This window comes from Podarcis raffonei, chromosome 4, assembly GCF_027172205.1.
Source record: "Podarcis raffonei isolate rPodRaf1 chromosome 4, rPodRaf1.pri, whole genome shotgun sequence".
NCBI classification, from domain to species: Eukaryota; Metazoa; Chordata; class Lepidosauria; order Squamata; family Lacertidae; genus Podarcis; species Podarcis raffonei.
In genome coordinates this window covers 70940735-70959676 of record NC_070605.1, presented here as the reverse complement: position 1 = coordinate 70959676, position 18942 = coordinate 70940735, and the positions used below count along the sequence as shown (strand labels likewise).

Here is an 18942-nt window from a genome sequence, read left to right as displayed (position 1 = left end):
ATCTACTGAATTATCACTTTCTGAAATCGTTTTGAAATTCACACCTATCTGAATTTTGCAATGCAGTTCTCCAACAAAGCAATGTTTACAAAAATGCATATATTATGGGGAAGTGTGCACAAAAAGAAATATATTAGTGAAAGATAACATACCGATAATGCATTATATCAGGGGAAATTACTTGCAAAAATATGTACTTTAGTCAAAACTGCATACAAATTTGTGTTTATTAGGAGAAATCTACACTAAAATGCTGATGAATTTTCATTACATTTTAAAAAATAATCATAATCATAATCCCAAATTGCTGTGGAAATCTGGAGAACTGAATTCACAATTGGGGGAAAAAAAGATAAACAGAGAACTGAAAGTGACAGGTCCTTCCATCCCTAGCCACAATAGACGCCTGGCAGAATGCATTCACTAGGAAAATCAGAAGCTCTGCCGTCCTGAACTAGGACATGTTAAGTGGTGGGTTAAAAAAAAGAAAAAATGAAATGATCTGGCATCGTTTTTCTATACTATTTAGTGCTTTAGGTTTCTGGCCCATTCCCAGCATCCTTTAGGATTCTTTATAATCTAACAAAACCTTATAACTTTTTTTTTTTTGGCATGCCCTGTAACACAGTGCTCTAGGCAATAATATTTATTTTCTTCATTGCTCAGTGTCACTAAATCCAATAGCCCGTAGCAGTTGGCTGAAACTAGGCAGTGGACAAAAATAACACTTACATTAATCTCCAAAGCTGGTATGAACAAAGTACATGACTCATAGGAGAATGAGTGGCACAATATGGCTCCGATACAAAGAGGTCAAGCATACACACAGAATTCTAATGGGTGCATATTTTCCTATTCTCTTTGTTGTTTAGGGCAGCTATGCTTATGCAATGGAATCTTTGCACATAGGTGCCTATGTAAATGGGTAGTTTAGCACAGGAGCTCTGTGTGCACATTTCTGAATTTTATTCACTTAGGGTGCCTCCAGACCATTCCTATTTTTCAGGAAGGATTCAATGGCATACTGTAGCTTTAGATTTTTTTCAATTGAAGTGGATTAAGTGGTTGTTAACCAGTGCAACTTTTTGTGGTTTGGAAAGTGATGGGGAAATGAATTTAAAAGTGTGGGATGAAGAAATAATTAATGGGATCCCAACCAGGATGGGTGCAGAATGAATATTCATTGTCATATAACTACCCTGTAAATGAATAAGAATGAATGTTTAATAAAGACCAAATTTATTGTGCAAGCAAGTCAGGATGAGTGCTGAACAAACAGTTTGTCTGGAGGAGCTCTTACTCTTTTTAATTCATCATATTTGCATATCATGTTTCCCCTAAGGGCAAATGATTTGTGTTTGTCCCATTTTAAACATACAACATTCTTATGAAATAGCTTCAACAGAGAGATAATAACTAGCTCAAAATAATTCAATACGCATCATGGCTGAGCAGGAACTTGAACCCAGGTTACCATAGTCCCAAGTATTTCTAGCATCTTTAAAGGCATTTATAAATTGCTTAATATTTCAAAAATCTAAGTGGAGTACATTTATGTTAAGAAGTATCAATAAGAAATGCAGTCCGAAACCAATAAAGCAGCAACATAAAACCATGTAAAATAATAAAACAGGTATTAGGGGATTCACATAAAACAGGTCTGATAATACGGGTCAAGGAAAGCTTGGGCAGAGATAAGTCTTCACAACACATCTGCAGCAACTGATGATTTGTTATGGTTGGGTCTTTCCCACCGAAGCAAGACAATGCTGGCAGCAATTAACTCAGGTTTTATTGCTCAAAACACACAAATCACTCTGGAGCTCAGTCACTCAGCGTCAGCTTCCAAGTTTGCTGTTGCTGAGTCTGAGGTACGCCCCTTCCTCCTCCCACTTTTAAAGCTCCACTTACGCTTCCTTTCCTGTTCACACCTTTCATTAATCTTTGCAAGCCTACACATCTGGGGATGGGCAATTCCCGGTAGCGCTCCCTCTGAGTCTGAGCTACAGCTGTCAGTCTGCATCTTCTCCTTTGAACTCCCCCTTCCCTTCTCCTTGTTCTCGGCACTCTCCTTGTTCTCTGGCTTCTACTGCAAATTGGCTCCTCCTCCCCCTTCTGCATTCCTGCCTTATTACCTCCACCTGTCTCTCCACACTCTCCCCCTCTGTCAGCAATGGAACGCAGCTGACATGATTGTTACTTTGTGTATGGCAGAGGGATGGGTATTCCACAGAAGAGGGGCAACTGCAGAAAATGCCTGTTTTCAGATCAATGCTCTGTGATATTATGAAGGGTCCAGTGCCATGAGTAGAATTTTCCCCAGATGATCTAAGTGATATTAAAGGTCTATGCAGGAATTATTTTAGGTAACCTGGTCCCGAGTTGTTCAGGGTTTTTATGTTAACAAGAGTACTGTAAACCTGACTAGGTAGCTGGTTGGCAACCAATTCAGTTACCTCAGCACAGGTAAAATATGTGGACATCTCAGCAACCTCGCTGAAGCATTCTTCATCAGTTGCAGCTTCCAGGTCAACTTCAAGGGAAGTCCCATAGAGCACATTGCAATTGAAAGGTTACCAGTATAAGGATCACAGTGAGCAAGCTATCTCTGTCCAGCAGTGGTTGCAAAAGTCACATAGGTTGCTGTGTGGACATAAGTGTTAACCACGTTCCAAGGGAAAGTGTTGTGCTAGGTACCTCTAGCTAAGAACAATTTGTCTGATTCAGGACAGAAAACACGGTTGTTATGCATCGCTCAGCTAGAATGCTGATAAGTTATGCAAAGGCAATATAGTCACAGAGATAAGTGCTGGTTGTTCTGATTGGTTTTCCCTGAATTATCATACTCTAAATGCCAAGAGAATGCTCTTTTATGGCACAATCAAAACAAATTGGTGACAGAGAAAGTAATTATACTTGGCAATCATAAACAGACATCCCCAGTATATTAATCAGTTAGCAAAGGTACATTTGGAAAATAGTACGGTAGAAGACCCTGCAACATTTTGAAGCCTATTTTGGGCAGAGAATTTGGGGCACCATTTCAGCCAATTGTCCTGAGGTGTGTGGATAAATTCTTCAACAGTTTCTCACAGTAAATAAGGTCAAAATTAACACTGACAGTGGAACGGCTTAGTTGTCCCCCACCCTCCATTGTTTTTTTGTTTTTGTTTTTGGTTTGGTTTGGTTTCTTGGCTGCTGCAAATGTTTTGACATGCTGGCAATCATTTTCCATAAGCCACAATGCCTGGTGTTCTTCTGGGGTATTGGGGGTGGGGATGAAATTGTGATCAACACAAAAAATGTTGCTGTATATTCAGCAAAGTGGCCTTTCAGGGAGAGTGAGAAAAAGCAAGATATCAGAAACATTCTCAGGAAAAATAACCTCAGAGAAATTTGGACTTAGCTCCAGGTTGGTTGGCTGGTTGGTAGGTTTCTGGGCCTGCTAATCATGTGTTCTGTGTTCTTATCCTTTGAGTTTCATTTGGCCTCATCATCACACAGATCCTGCTTCATAACTAACAGACCAGCCAGGATGTGGCATTTGTACAGAAATGCCTGCAATGGGGAGGTGGTGCCCATTTGGCTCCTGCCTCCCTACTTCTTAGTTGCTATGCTGTCGTGTGCTTTGCAGCATGGGGGGTGGGGGTGAGAATTGGTTGCGCAATTTTTAATCAGGTTCCTCAAAGCTTGGAAAGTCTTCTCATTAGCTGTTATTGCTCCAATAATTTCTGGAATCCCAGCATGTTACTGGTCACAAAATGGCTGAATCACAATTTTTAGGGTCATTTCCCTCTATGCTTTCCCACAGTCAAGCTGGAGGACAATTATTTCTGCCATCAACACAGAATTCAGGAGAACTGACAAGTTTGCTACTGGGGCCTCTAAGAGTGCAACTAATTCCTACAGACATTTGGATCATGAAAGTGACCACATGTGTTTATAGGTTGCCAGCAGCAGGATATCCAACTAACGGTGGTGTTCTCTTCGGACAGCATGAACTCAAGCCAGGCTCAGATATGCCTAAAGAGTTTGTTACAATGTGTTTCCAGTGTTAATTAATTCCCAAATGAAATGTTTTGATATCCAGTAAAATAGGCCAACATTTAGGCTTTCCAGACTCTGCACTGCACTTGATGGCATGTGGAGTGGCTTTCCCTTGCTATCTTCAATTATACATCTCATTGCTAGCACTGTATTTCATGGCAGAAACAACCTAAATGTGGTATTTTATTTGACTTAAATGCATTAAATGAAAATTCAGTAATGTCTGTTAGCTTTTAGCTATTGCAACATTTGATAATAAAACCTAAACATTCCCATTCCTGATGCTCCTTAGACAAGGGGGGGGGGGAATGAAACCATATAATCTCAGGGATAGTACTGTTTTAGGATCCATCTAGAATTTAGCATTTCCCAGAGGAGCTATGGCATACTTCTGGCAATTCCTTCACTGATGGAAAGCCGGGCTAGGGACCAAAGGTTTTTAACCAATATTGCAAAACTGAATAGAGAGTATGCTTTTCATATAAATAAATATTTTATTGGTGTGTTGCATTTACTTATTTAAAATTATTAAGATGACAGAGATATGACTGAGCAGTCTGAAAGCCTGTGTTGGACAGAAATTCCAAAAACAACAACATGAAGATCTTTATTAAGAGATATAGTACTGGTCACAATTCCCATCTTCCTCTTACTACTGCAACCTGTCCATTTGTTTTGGACAAATGAGGCAAAACTGATGAAGCAGAATTCTTCAAACAGACCAAATATAGACCTTCAGATTCACCAGAACCTGAATATATGTACAATCTATGCAAACATAGGCAACTTTGATGATGAGAATGAGATGCCAAATTATATGATTGATTTATTTTTTTAAAAAATGTAAATACAAACAGTTTGACTATTATATTGCAAGAACACTGTGGAATGTTTTCTGCTGAAAAAGAAACTCTCTACCTTCCTGATTTACCAAACAGCTGTAACATTTTCTTTTAGGGCACCAATTAGCATAATTGAGGTGGATTGCTTACATTTGGCATGGAAATAGACTGATGCAGTTATGTCTCATCAGTTAAAATCATTTTATTGCACTGCTTTGTTCCAGCAGCACTCAAAGTTTGGAGATCAAAAAACATTTTGTCATACATGATGTGACAAATCAATGTTTATGAACTTCTCTAAGTAAACTGAACAATTTTAAAATTACTCACATTATCCCCCCACCAAACATCATCGCCCTCAGTGAAGATAAATGAGTTGTTATGAACATTTAACAATGTTGCGGGTGGGGAAGTCACAGCCTGCAAAGTTTTAATTCTTAAGTATTTGTCACAGTTTGATTGGTACCATTAAAACATGTCTATATTCCACATTTCCCCTCCATCCCTAACATGAGTGATTTCCAACAACATTAAGGTCAACTTAGATAACCTGTTTGAGGATAAAGCTTAATTTAAGCCACCTTCACGCCAAAAGAACAGTGATCAGTACTTCCAAAGTTGCATAAACCATTTCTGCAGGACACATCTGCTATGACTTATTGTGAACACTGGATGGTAAATATAGGTGTTTAACCTTTCTTCTATTTTCCTTTCAATGCACAGAACCAAGTCTAGAAAGCCAATCCAGAGTAGAAAGCGAATCCACATATGAAAGGCTGCTTCCATGCATCAAGGTATTTGCCTTAGAATTCCTTTGGACACTGAAAGAGGCAGCCACATTTATCTAGCAAATGCAGGTCTCTATATACAGAAACTTAATATTTGCCTATAATGGATTCATTGCAAGTCACCATCACCAACCAGTTTCATAACACTGTCTTTAGTGATTAGAATTTTCTGTCACTATTGCTATGTGCTCCAAATGAAATAGGGCTACTGTAAAGTCTCTGAGTAACAGAGATACACTAAACTATGGAGATATTAGAAGTCTGGGTGCATAGAACACCAGAGAAATTTGAATTAAATTTCTAGAGTTTAGAGAGGATACTTGGATGGATCCATACTTGGATGGAGTGAGACCCTCCACTCACAAAAGGGATTTGCTGTTTATGAGAGTGCACTGTTGCTGATAGAAATAGCTGTTCCATGAGTGGAAGAACATGTTTGGATCCAACCTTCCCCAACCCATCATCTCCTAAAAAAACAACAAGCAAACAAAATATCATTATGTGTAATGTGGCTTTCCCTTAGCAGAAAATGCTTTCGTTTATTCATTCAATTCACACCACCATTTTTGCCAATTCCCATACTGACTTAAACCTTCCATCACCTCATGGAAAGCTTTTTCTGAGAGTGGGGGGCAGGGTTCCTCTGGAACAGAGATCTTGGCAGTGAGAGCCACTGTAGATAGGGGGGGTTGTCCACCCAAAAGCAGCTTGTGGAAGCAATTTCCACCAAGGCAATGTCACCATAAAGGACAACCCAATAGTGTTAAAAGCACCGATAAATATTTCAAACTGCTTCATATACCAACTGGGGGAAACTCCAGATGTTGTCAAACTACAGCTTTCATCACCCAGGTATCAGAGGCAATAGTCAAGCATGGTGAGAGCCATGAGAGTAATACTTATAATCACATGCTAAGATAGACCAATCTTATGGTCACTATAGGGTGCAAATAAAAAAAAAAGTATAATAATGCCTTGTCTGAAGACCACCTAGTGAGCTTGTGGGTAAGATGAGATTTGACTCACAGATTTCACCATTCATACATTATACCAGCACTCCATAATTCTAGTTTCTATAAGCCCACCCAGCCTCATCTTTGCATTGAAAAAGATTATTATCTTACATAGCTTACAAGTAATTCATGAGACTACACACTCTTGATAGGGCAGGTTCTCTTTGACAGCCATTAATTTATAATTTAAGGAACCACAACCAAGTATATTCTATGTCTAAGCAACAGCATGCAATTAATAGTTGTAATTTGCCCTGATGCCCTCATTTATTATTGCTGCTGCTTCTTTCTTAAAAAAAGAAGTTCACAGTTGTATCCTGGTCTCACTGACCCACCGTAAATTTTTAAATGCACAATTCAGCTTGTTTTGCTCTCTTTTCTGCTTAGATCAGTTCATTTCACGCTCACAGCCTCTGAGCCACTGCATCTATTAATGGAAGCCCTGTCACTAGCAATAATAGCAGCTATGCTTCAGAACATATCACCCCCATCTGTGTCACCAATATATAGACCTATCAAAATCAAAAGCTTTACTTACAGCCACCATAATAATACACTAATACCAAATGTTCTCATGGGCATTATTTTTTGTTTGTTTGAGCTTAGCTAAACAAGGAATAGGACTACCTCAATTTTCTTTTATTGCACAGTATCATAAAAACAAGGAAATGATAACAACAACAAAACAATTGGAAAAGAGGAGGAGAAAATAAGGGGGGGGGACACAATATATTGACCTTTTTCATCCTTTAGATAAAACAACCTAAAAACTTCAGAGAAGGAACTAGTCCACAATGAGATCAAGGCCCTGAATTTTATAGTGGTTTAATCTACAACTCCTACACTACTTCCATGGAATGTCCAGTTCAGCATCTATGACCAGATACTATAGTCATGAAAATAGTGCCTTTCAAAAACCATATGAGAAAGAATCAAAGACGCATAATCTCTGATATAAAAAGTTCAGAGCCGAGTAGAGGATTTTGAGTAAAGTTTCTTTTATTATTTTACAGAGTAAGTGTAAATAACCAAAGGGAAATGTTGCCAGATATATACTATGCATGATTATTTACACACACACCCAAAAAATCACAAATCCCCTAACATCTCTGTACCATGATCCTGCCAGTCTCAGCACCATCCAGAGGTGCTTTTTACCAAATCAAAGAGGTAGAATATTCAGTTATGTCTCATCTGCTTTGACTCCTGAATAAGTGAAAATGATTAAAATGTTAACTGGGTTTTAGGGAGGACTACTATAAAAATGCTTACCAACAGCGTTGCAGCTTTAGAAGCCTTCAAATTCTATCTGTGTGAGGTAGCATGATGCCATTTTAGATGTTAACACATTTTTTCCCCTGTCGGAAACAGAAAGAGGTAGAGATTGCCCTTCAGTAAAAGAAATGACAGCACGCCATCTTAAATTAATATGCCCACACTACTTTTTCTCCATTTTTAAAAACTTTCTATGAAGGTCAAGATGCCTCCAAATGTTATTTATCAAGGACTCAATCATGATCATGCTTTTAAATTTCATTTCACTCTTCCTTTCTCTCAGAATACCTGGACATTATTAAGGTTTAGGGAGAGCCTGTAGTCCTCCCACCATTCCTGCCATTGCCCATGCTAGTTGATGCTGATGGAAGTTGAGTTCAACAGGTTCCTTGCTCTACAGCATTTTGTGAAAGGCATGCATGCTATAAGCATGCAGGCATATGGTTTCTAAGCCAAAGTGATTTCCTTGTAATCATACATAATATTCTGTTCCTAACTTCCAGGTTGTTTTTTAATCCTCGGAAGACAGTATGCCTGAAGCTCTTGGTTCTTATATCCTATGCGCTTTAAGGTTTCCAGTGTAGATTATTCAAGCCACATAGCCCAAAGCAGATCTATAGAAAGTAACAAATTAAATTGTTATATGTAGTTTATAACTTATGTTTATTCAAGCAATGTTTGTCTGAAGAGAGTCATTAGACATACATAACTTGAGACACTGTGACAACTTACTTTGTCATTGTTTTACATTATTTCTGCTTTTTCTGAACTCTTCTTGATCACCAGCTTGTAATTTTTAAGCTTTCTGACTTTTATTTAATCTGCACATCCCTACTTAACCAAATTGACCTTTGCTGACCATTTGCAGTACTTATTTAGACTTAATCTGCATGAGTTTCAATTGCTCTCTTCTCAACAATCTGAACATGATAAGCATACATAAGAAGCATATGTATGCACAAAGAAAATGTCTATGTCAAGTGACAAAGTGGGGTTGAATTCTCATATTCTAAGAATTGTACAAAATGCTAAAAAGTAGAAGAGATTTCTTGTCCATTTTACATTTTTGAAGGAAACCAGTGACGTCGATTAGCACACTATGCTTAACCAAACCAATGGGCCAGTTTATACATCAATCATAGTTTAATCAATCATGGCTTATTAACATGAGAATCAGGCAAACATACTCTCTCTCTCACTTGTTCCCCCTTCCTTTTATGTGCCAGCTTCAACTCTGCTGCCTTGCTTTCTTGAAATTACAGTTATATTCAAACCAGGAAACTGTACTGTACTCTTGGGTTGCCAACTAACAAAGGAAACTAGGGTCTGAGTTTACTGAGGCTATAAATATGAAGCATTTAGTGACTCACTTATATGTTGAAGGCAACAGCCCCAATCCAAAGCACACAGAGCTGTGTGCACAAGGGGAAACGGACTAGGTTTTCTCCTCAGTTATTAAATTGGGATAAGATTTAAGTAATCTAAGTCAACGACAACGTCAGTGTAATTTATTTTATGCATTTAGCTGTTAAATAAATAAAATAAATTGCAGGAGCCTTTGACTTAAGCTACCCAAACCTCCACTATTGAAAGCTAGTTTGCCAAGATGTTATCTTCTTATTTGTATATAGTTATCCCAGTTATCTCTGAGGAATAAAAATCCTATATGATCCAAATTTAAAAATTTCTAACCAGCTTCCCATGTCTAAAGATGTTGAGCTAGTTTCTGCAAGTGCCCTTGAGATCCACACAAACAGCCAAACACAACCCAAATATACTAATATGTGGCTGTGGTTTTGTTTTGTTTTGTTTTGTTTTTTTAAGACACTAAATATTAGCCTGTCCTTTCAGAGGCCTATTTGAGGAGTCACATAAATGACAATAAAACAACCTGAAAAATCCCTTCCATGTAGCTAGACTTCACTACTTTGGACAGCTCCCTACGCCACACGATTGATTATATTGTTTTAGCAAGCAATATAAAAAGGTAACTAATATAACACAGCAGATCAATAGTAAAGACAAAATAAAAGGTTACTCAAAACAACAATAATTTAGCAAGAATAAATTAACAACCAAGACACTATTTACTATGCAGAATAATCCAATAACAAGCCATTATCTTCAGTTTTTATAATTGATGAATATTGAAAGATGCAATTAGCCTAATCACAGCAAATGCCAAAATATTACCACTAACTAACACACAAACACACAGCAGTATTTGTTGGCTTACAAATGTTCAGGCAATCTACATGAGTTACAAGTCGGAACCAAACAAGTGTAAGTCCTCCTGACTTAAACTTAACTAGAGCAACTAATCATTACTGGGTCAATTTTGCCATAAAATAAATATATCCCAAACTTTAACTAAATACCACATGTAGTTAGTATGTTACTATACTTTCCTACAAAACAAAAAAGAGGAAAATTTGTACATCGGCAAGCAAGTATTATAAGATTATTTAATAAAAGATCCTCTGGGTTTCTCCTATTCTGGGACAGATAATATAAAATTATTAAAGTAGCTTTCAAATCTGTTATGGATACCCTTCATTCTTTTAGAAGTTTCTTAGTGAAATTTCCAGCACTGTAGGACAGATTTGTGGTGTTGATTGCTCAGTGCTTAACCTGAAGCCGGTTTCTGCCACAGTTTCTTCCTTTTTTGATTAATTTGGGAAGATAGGCACTGAAGTGGCAGAGCCCAAAACTGCAGATGAATTAAGGAGTATCACCTGTAATAGCTAAACAAGTATCAGAAGCAAGTTGACAGGATTAGCTCATGACTCCTCTCAGCACACGCAATTGTTGTTTCAACAACCTGAAGATCAATCGATACCATAGCAATTCAAAGCAACGGTATACACAACAAAACTAATTTAAGGGAAAGCACCTTAGATTTTTCACATATTTTTCCTTCGGATCAATATAGCTTGACTGGCAGATCAAGGACTTATAAGCCGGAAGTGTAATGTTGGTTCAGCACAGAGAAACGCACTGCAGATGAATCGTGACTTTGAGATTTAAGATTTGGTGCTAAGCTGGTGTTTAAGATAAAAGCATAGCTCTGAGTTGTTCCCCTGTTCAGGAGTGGGTTGGGGGACAATTTCTGCTAACTCCCCCTTCCACATGCAATCTTTTGGCAGTGTTTTATTTAATATAATTTGAATTCTATGGAATACAAATTGTCATACAGTAAAATGCAATATAAGAAATATAAGAAACATTAACAATACAATTAAAAACCATGGTATCTAGCATACTGTATTACAATTGCTACCACAGGGAGAAAAATAATACATGACCCATCAAGACTATTGGCAATTTTCAAGTGGTTTGAGAACTAGTGATTACACAATTATAAATGGGACATCCACCTTAGCCGGATTAAGAGGTTTGGATAAAAAAGAAAGGACAGGGCTATAGGGAATGGGAAAGCAGTTCAAAGAGCATAAACCTTTTGCATATATGTAGTTCCTTAATAAATCATTTTATATCTACAGTGACCAGCTCCTCATTACAGACAAAATGAAAAAGAAATATGAGAGATAGGAAACTGTAGCAAAAAGATGGAATGTCTCAAGGCCCCAGCAAAGCTGAAACTCATTGGCAATGCAGCAGAATACTGGGGGGGGGGGGAGCAGAAATTCATTATCTATATAAAAGCCAGAGAAAGCAAGTTTCTCATAGGCATCTGGTTGGCCACTGTGAGGACAGGATCCTAGGCTAGATTGGCCACTGGCCTAATCCAGCAGAGCTCTTCTTATGTTCCTAATGGGTGAAAAAGATGTTCCTGGGGAGAGAGAGAGAGGGATACCACAGCACCATAGCATGCCGTTAAGCTGGTAGGAACAGGCTAATTTTCAGTAGTTCTAAACAAATTTAAGTGGCACCTCAGGGCCCAACAAGAAGGGAAACAAATAGAATTCTTTACGAACCTTAAACTGGTGGGCCAGCCATGAAACTTTGAGGCCCTAGGTCACTAATTAAGTATTTGATAGTGTTGGGACTTTCAGATTGTAAACTTTAAAAATCTATAACTCCTGGGAGACCATGATCTGACTTCAGAAATGATAATCAACTTGAACGATTTACTTTTGTAGTAAAGTAATGCAAGATTTGCATTATGCAAGATTTAAGAGGAAATGAATTCCAAATGTTTCAATTGAAGCAGTAAGTGCAGGTGGATGCCCAAAGTCACCCAAGCATGGCAGGGTCAGGGTTTTGCAGAAGGAGGGAAGGAATTTAGAAGAACAAGAAATGGGCGCACACAACAGAATTTGACCACCACAGGTCTCTGGATCCAGAGTCCATAAAGATAAGTGAACACACCATGGAGGCAATCACAGATATAGAAAGTGTCCAGCCATAGGTAAGTGTTGCAATGTATACAGAAAATGAAACTGTAGCAAAAGCAGGCTACCAACAGGAAGAATTCTACATCTGTACCCTGGTATCAACAGACCAGAGAAATAGACAATTCCCTTAGAAACAAATGGGACTGGAGTGAAATACAAGTTGGATACTTGAGCCAAGGCAAATGTGATCTCGGATGTAGTTTCTCAAAATGTCCTTCAAGAGAGAGAGAGAAAAAATGAGAGAAAAACCTGTGGGGGTTATAACCAAAAATGTAAGACTGAGAACTTACAATGAGACAGTAATTCCACACAGAGATATCTGTGAGTTAGAGATGATATGCCAAGATCAGGGGTCATTTTATTTGTGGCAGTATATGGAAACACAGAACCAGTGCTGAGGCTATAAACATGCCTTGCTCTGGGACTAATTAGAAGACTGCCATGGTAAGCCAAGTGAACACAAAACTGAAATTTTTTTTATAAAGATTTTGAGGGTATATGTAAGATAGACAGTGTATAAAATCCAAATAATAGAGCCAAATAACCCCTTGCAAAGTTCTTTGGTTTTTTAATATGTTACCTCAAAGAAACATTACCAGACCAAGGGCTACAGATAGCTCCATAGAGGGCATCAACCATCAAAAGCATCCCTCCTCTCCAAGACAGAATATTAACATTATGGTTTCTAGGCATAGTTAACTTTGTAGGTAGATCAAAATCCAAACTGAAAACACTTTAGTGAGAAACTGTTTAACAGAAGACTTACAACCACTATGGACCCCTGTGTTACCATCAAGATAACTCAGAGTTCTTGTTCATTACTTATTGCTGTTCTGAAAGAATAGGGAATAGGCAATAGAAGTATTAAGCAGAATAGAAAGGCTACTGTTCATGCACCTCTGCTTTACAATGGTGACTTGGACAACCTAAAGGAGGGAGTGTTCATGTCAAGGACATCCTACAAGGTGAGTTTTGGAAACCTGACCCCAACACTATATATCACTAATTTTTACTTGACACCTAAAAGCAAGCAAGAATGTAGCCAAACTTCCTTCCATCAGAATGCACTTCTATACATAGCTGTCACCTTTTCCCTTTTTAAAAGGGAGATTCCCTTATTCTGAATAGGATTCTTCACAAGAAAAGGGAAAAGTTGACAGCTATGCTTCTATATCTGTGGTGATATCATTGAGAAAGCTGTTGTATAGCCTGCAGAATGGGATAGAGATTGCTACTGTGCCCCTGGCAAGCTAGCTATAAACAGGGAACCAGAAAATCTACATCATCCAAGCCCTTTTCCTGTGGCTAACATGCAATATGTGTCTATGTATGTGAGTGAGTGAACACGTCCTTAAAATGACATAGATAAGGAAGCAAATCAAACCATCTTTGGTGAAGAAGTGTAGATTTGTATCTTTGACTTCAAAAGGGTACAGGAATCCCTAAAGGGACTTCAGTTTGATTGTAAGAATGGCTGCAGAAGCAGATAAATATCTAAGAAAGGATGTTCCAATAGATGCACCGGAACTACCACTGCAAAGCATAACACTGTACCAGTGCCGCAAGGTTATCATGCCAGTACTGCAGAAAGATGTGCCAGCACAATAATTTTGAATCAGAATGCTACCAGAGTTATTTCAACAAATGGCATTCCAGCAATAAGGCTTGCCAAGCATGCCCATGTCCCTTTAACTGAAATTCTTAAGGACATCCAGAGGCTTGAACACAGCCAAGTTTGGTTTGAAAAGCTTTCCCCTGCTTTTCCCATCTCAGAAACTTTTTTTTTTTCAAACTTCCTTTAGTTTCACCAGTGGCTCTGCTGGAAGGTGAAGTTCCAAAACAAGTTCGTGTTGAAATCGGATCAAATCTTTATTGTTACAGTCAATGTGCAGCATGCAGTCTTTTGTTAGGTGGATTAATGCTGTGTGGAAATGACATTGGGCAGCAGCAGTTTAGTGAAGGGGGGATGTTGTGAGGAGCCTGTGGGAAGGATTGGTCCAAGCTTGGCTGGAACCCTCACCCTGGTTGCCTAGTGAGACCTTGCCAGATTGGCTTGCACCACAACAGGGTGCAACACTAGGCTACTCCCATGGAATGGGTTTGGCACAATCCAACCCCAGGGGGTCCCATTCCACCAGCAAGGAGTGAGTAGAATGATGAACTGCTCCTGGCCCTACTGCCATGCCAACACTTAACCTGCCTGCTGCAGTCAATAAAGATTTGTCCTGATTTCTTCCCAACACCTGGGTTAAAAATGCACCTCCCAGGTCAAACACAAATCTGGACCCACACTTGCAGAATGAAAGGTTGTGATCAGCACAGCACAATGGCTTATTGGTGAATGATCACATTCCACTGCTAAGTATCTTTTTAGCTGATTCAGAAGATCTCACAAAACAAGAACCGTTAAGTGCTTCTCACTCTTGTTTTAATGTTTTGAGGAAAAATGGTGGTGTCCAAAGCAAAACTAGCCAGTATCTACTCCAGGAAATGTTTTGATTCTCTTGCGTTTAGATCACCTCCCCTCCTACCACCAGAAGAATATTTCCTGCAAATAAATCTCACCTGAATAATCTTGGGACCAATAGTGGGTCCAACAGTCAAGAGGTTGGTTTGTGGGAGAGACAAAAGTGAGGGGCAGATGGGGCTCATCAAACTGGGAAGGTAGTCTATATAGGAGAAGGAAAACGCTGATCCAAAATGTCCACTGCCTTGCAGGATCTCTTTGGAAGAACCCTACACAAATCTGGAGTGGAGTCCCTAAGACGGTTGGATGGTGCCAAGCTGGTGCCAGATGTATTGTAATGTTTTTCTTTGGACCATATCAGTGAGGCTAAGAGGGGGGCCTGGTCGTCTGGGCAACCCAGGACCTCCACACACTGCCTAGGCTTGTGCTGCAAGGAGGTCACTTGGGTGCTGCTAACAGCAGTTTGACTTAACTACCGGAGGTGCACTCCATTGTCTCTTGGAACAGACGAATGTCAGCAACAACAAAATAAAAATTATAATGACTATTTAACACCAACTTTGAACTGAGAATACCACTGCTTGTCATTTCAATATGAGAAATTATAATTGATATTTAGTAGGTTTTTTGCAGAATATGTGTGACTAACTGTGTCCATTTCTATTTTAATAACTCCACTAGAATATTAGAAAAGTGGTGTCTGAAGGCTAGATGAATTGCAGAATATCTGCACATTTTAGATAAAACTAAAAAAGTTATGAATCTTCATTACATAGATCCTTTAATCACTATAAAATGAATACAGCACTTGAGATTTTATAAATATGTATTCCATGATTAGAAAACCCTACTCCCATCTCATCAGTCCATTGTTCAGTTTTGCAACCCATTATTAAAAATGTAGCATTGACACACTTTTAATTAAAATGAAAAATGGAAGCAGCACAGAATTCCTAGGATTCATATAAAAAATAAAAACAGGTGCTTGAGCCTTAAAGAATGTAATTCATTCTGTTCTCATAAAATATGTAAGTGAATATTTGTCTCAGGTAAATGCATACCACCACCCTCATCTGTTCAGCGGCGAAAGGGCAGTTCTGAGCTCTACTCTATGTATTTGAGCCTTGTATCTCCCTGGCCACCCCTGAGTAGTCCAGTTCACTGGTTACTTTCTCATACCATCATGGTGCCAGGTATACACCTGAGCCCAAGATGGCTATGAGCATCTGGAACAAAACCTGGCACCAGGAAAATGTTCCTGAAAAGCTGTGAACACCCAGGCACCTAACATTTGTTTACTGCTGTGACAAAATGGTTTATCATACATTTAAATCATCACCACGATGGCAATGACAATAAAGAGTATGATAAATTGTCACAAAAGTCAAACCTTCAGAAGATGGAGGCATTGTGGGATGGTAGTTCCTGTGTTAGGAAAACTGGCCAACTGCTTGTTCTGAATGGTGTTGCACTCCATCTGAATGAACAGGTTCAGGGTATGGGGGTGCTTGTTCCCAGGGGAAGCAGTGGTGGCCACCAATCAAGATGGTTTTGAAAGTGGATTAGATGTATTCATGCAGGAGAGGACAACTGGTGGTTATTAGCCATGATGGCTATGCTCTCCTTCCAGAACTAGAGGCAATAATACCTCTGAATTCCAGTTGATATAAACAACAGAAGGGGATGGTGCTCTTGTGCTGGAAACCTGCTTCTGGGTTTCCCATGGGAATCTGGTTGGCCAATGCGAGAACAGGATGCTGGACTAGATGGGCCACCGGCCTGACCCAGAGCCTCTTCTTATATTGAACTTCCAGCACTTACTGAATGCTTTTTTCCAGTAGAATTTTTAAATGAATTCTGATTGTAACTTAGTCTTATTGCATTGGGTCTCCTGTACAATAGTTAGAGATGACTGTGATTAACTGATATGCAGACTGTTGAAATAAATAAAAATTGTGTTTCAATGCTGAAAGAAGATGCATTAAAAAGGATATATGAATACATTCAATGAAACACTTTGTTTGAATAGGAATGTTTTCATAATATCATCAGGGAAGTGTCTATATTTGAAAATAAAGGTTTGACAGACTTGCTCAGACAAAATTGAGATATCTCAGGACACATATCAGGTATTGAATCATAAGTGCCGAAATGATTGCATCAGTCTGTTTGCTTCTGGACGTCATGCAGCTCCAGCCCAGACAGCAGAATCCATTAGACATTTAAATCTAATCAAGTGTTTGCCTACTATTTGGCATACAAAATATCTTGTTAACAGATGGAGAAATTTGATCTCTCAACCCTCAGGCACTCCTGTCAACGTCGTAGCAGAACATATACATTATGGCAATTTCTAATAGACCCCATCCCGACTCTACCAAAGCATTTCCCAACCATTTCACATTAGGCATAACATTTAAACACAGCAAGCTCCGAATAACTGTTTGCAACATACTGCTGTGGCTCAGCCACTTCTGGGTAATCATGAATGTTTACACTTGTCCACATATAGCTGTTTCTTATGAGAAGCACACATGCAGAACTTTGAACTGAACTGAGTAACCATTTAGCATGACTTCGGGTGTGAAATTATTTATTTATTAAGATGCCTCCATAACACCTTTCAACAAAAATGCTCACAGCCTGGTTTATATCAGAATAAGGCAATACAAAACATAATAAGCATTGAATAATTCTAATAGAGAGTATAAATACAGCAGGATCAAATGCAAAGATGCCTTTCTGAAAGCCTGACAAAAATGAGGTTTTTAACCTAGTGTCTAAATGAATATGAAGTGGGGGAAAGAATCATCTCAGTGATGTGATGGAGCCACTACTGTAAAAGCTACAGTACACACCTCATTTAATGTAGGGACCAACATGAGAGGCTCATCTGTTGACCTTAATGAGAAGCAAATTGATATGAAAGAAAGCATTCCCTCATATATGTGGACCCCAGGTCTTTTAGGATTTTGAATGTCAACATTAGCACCTTGAATTGAACCTGGAAGATAAGTGGCAACCAACATAACAGAGAACAGGAATTATATGCAACAAGCTCATTGCTCCATCAACACCCTGGTCACTGCATTTTGCACCTTTGGATCATCTTCAAGAGCATAAAGGCTATTAAAGTAGTCCATCCAGGAAGATACCAGAACATAGATAACTGTAGACAGACTATTCCTGTTCAGAAAAGGTCATAGATGATGAACCAGCCTGAAGCTCAGTGTAGGCACTTCTAGTTGCTGGAATCACTTGGGCCTCAAGTGGCTGCAATGGTTCTAGGAGCACTATTACAATATCTTTACTATTTTGTTTCTCTCTTACAGCAACACACAAGAGCCAGAATAACTTCGGAAATAATAATAATGGAAGAAAGGTGATGTACAAATGTAAAAATTAGGAATTGGGAAACAGCTTTGACAACTTCCTTTCTGATAATCCTGCCAGTGCTTTTGCACCATGCTGACCTACCCATCACCAGGTCCTTTCCTGTGAGGTGCAGTGATACCAGTTATAGGCGGTCGTTTAAGCATCAAGGCCTCACCAAACCAACCACTACTGCTCCAAAGTCAGACTAAAATAAACCATGTACACACATATTTGGATCTCAGTGGGGCTTATTTCTCAGGAAACACGCTTTGGGTTGCGCTAGAAGTGTGCTTTCAAATGCAATCTCAGTCATTCCGTGTGTCCGTATTACATTGCAGCAGAAGAGAAATTCCAATTCCAGTCTGTTTCATGGCTATCTCCTTTCTAAACAAGCAGCAGAGTTCAGTGCAAAATGCTACGCTGCATCAGGAGGAAAGGATATTAAAATAATGACAGCCAGTAATAGCTGACTGATACTTTTATGACAGGGGAGATGAGATCTGTATCATCCCCAGAAATGGAATATTAAAAATTCTTAAGCATCTCCCTCCCCCATTGCACTGCTGAGAACAAGAATGCAATAGTACTGGCAGAAACTAACAATACGCTAGACATATTTTCAAAAATCTATCACATGAAACCCTACCAGTTCTGGTGAATATTACATACTCAGCAATCATTCTATATGAAACTTTCTAGAGTGCATAATACATTGTATATGATCATTTGTTTCCCTTGAGTATGCAATAAGATTACATGGGACACTGGTTAGGAAAA

At 38.8% G+C, this 18942-nt stretch overlaps 1 protein-coding gene across 5 annotated transcripts in view; it reads right to left on the bottom strand.

Moving 5' to 3' along the window:
- Positions 1 to 18942, bottom strand: part of NLGN4X (neuroligin 4 X-linked) — a 160407-nt gene that overhangs the window by 127720 nt on the left and 13745 nt on the right. The window contains exon 1 of one of the 5 annotated variants that reach the window (XM_053387273.1): positions 7963 to 8073. The exons of the other annotated variants lie outside the window; for them this stretch is intronic. The gene's annotated coding sequence lies outside the window, so the exon portion shown is untranslated. Of the gene's footprint in view, positions 1 to 7962; positions 8074 to 18942 lie in introns of those variants that run through there. 5 annotated transcript variants of the gene reach the window in all.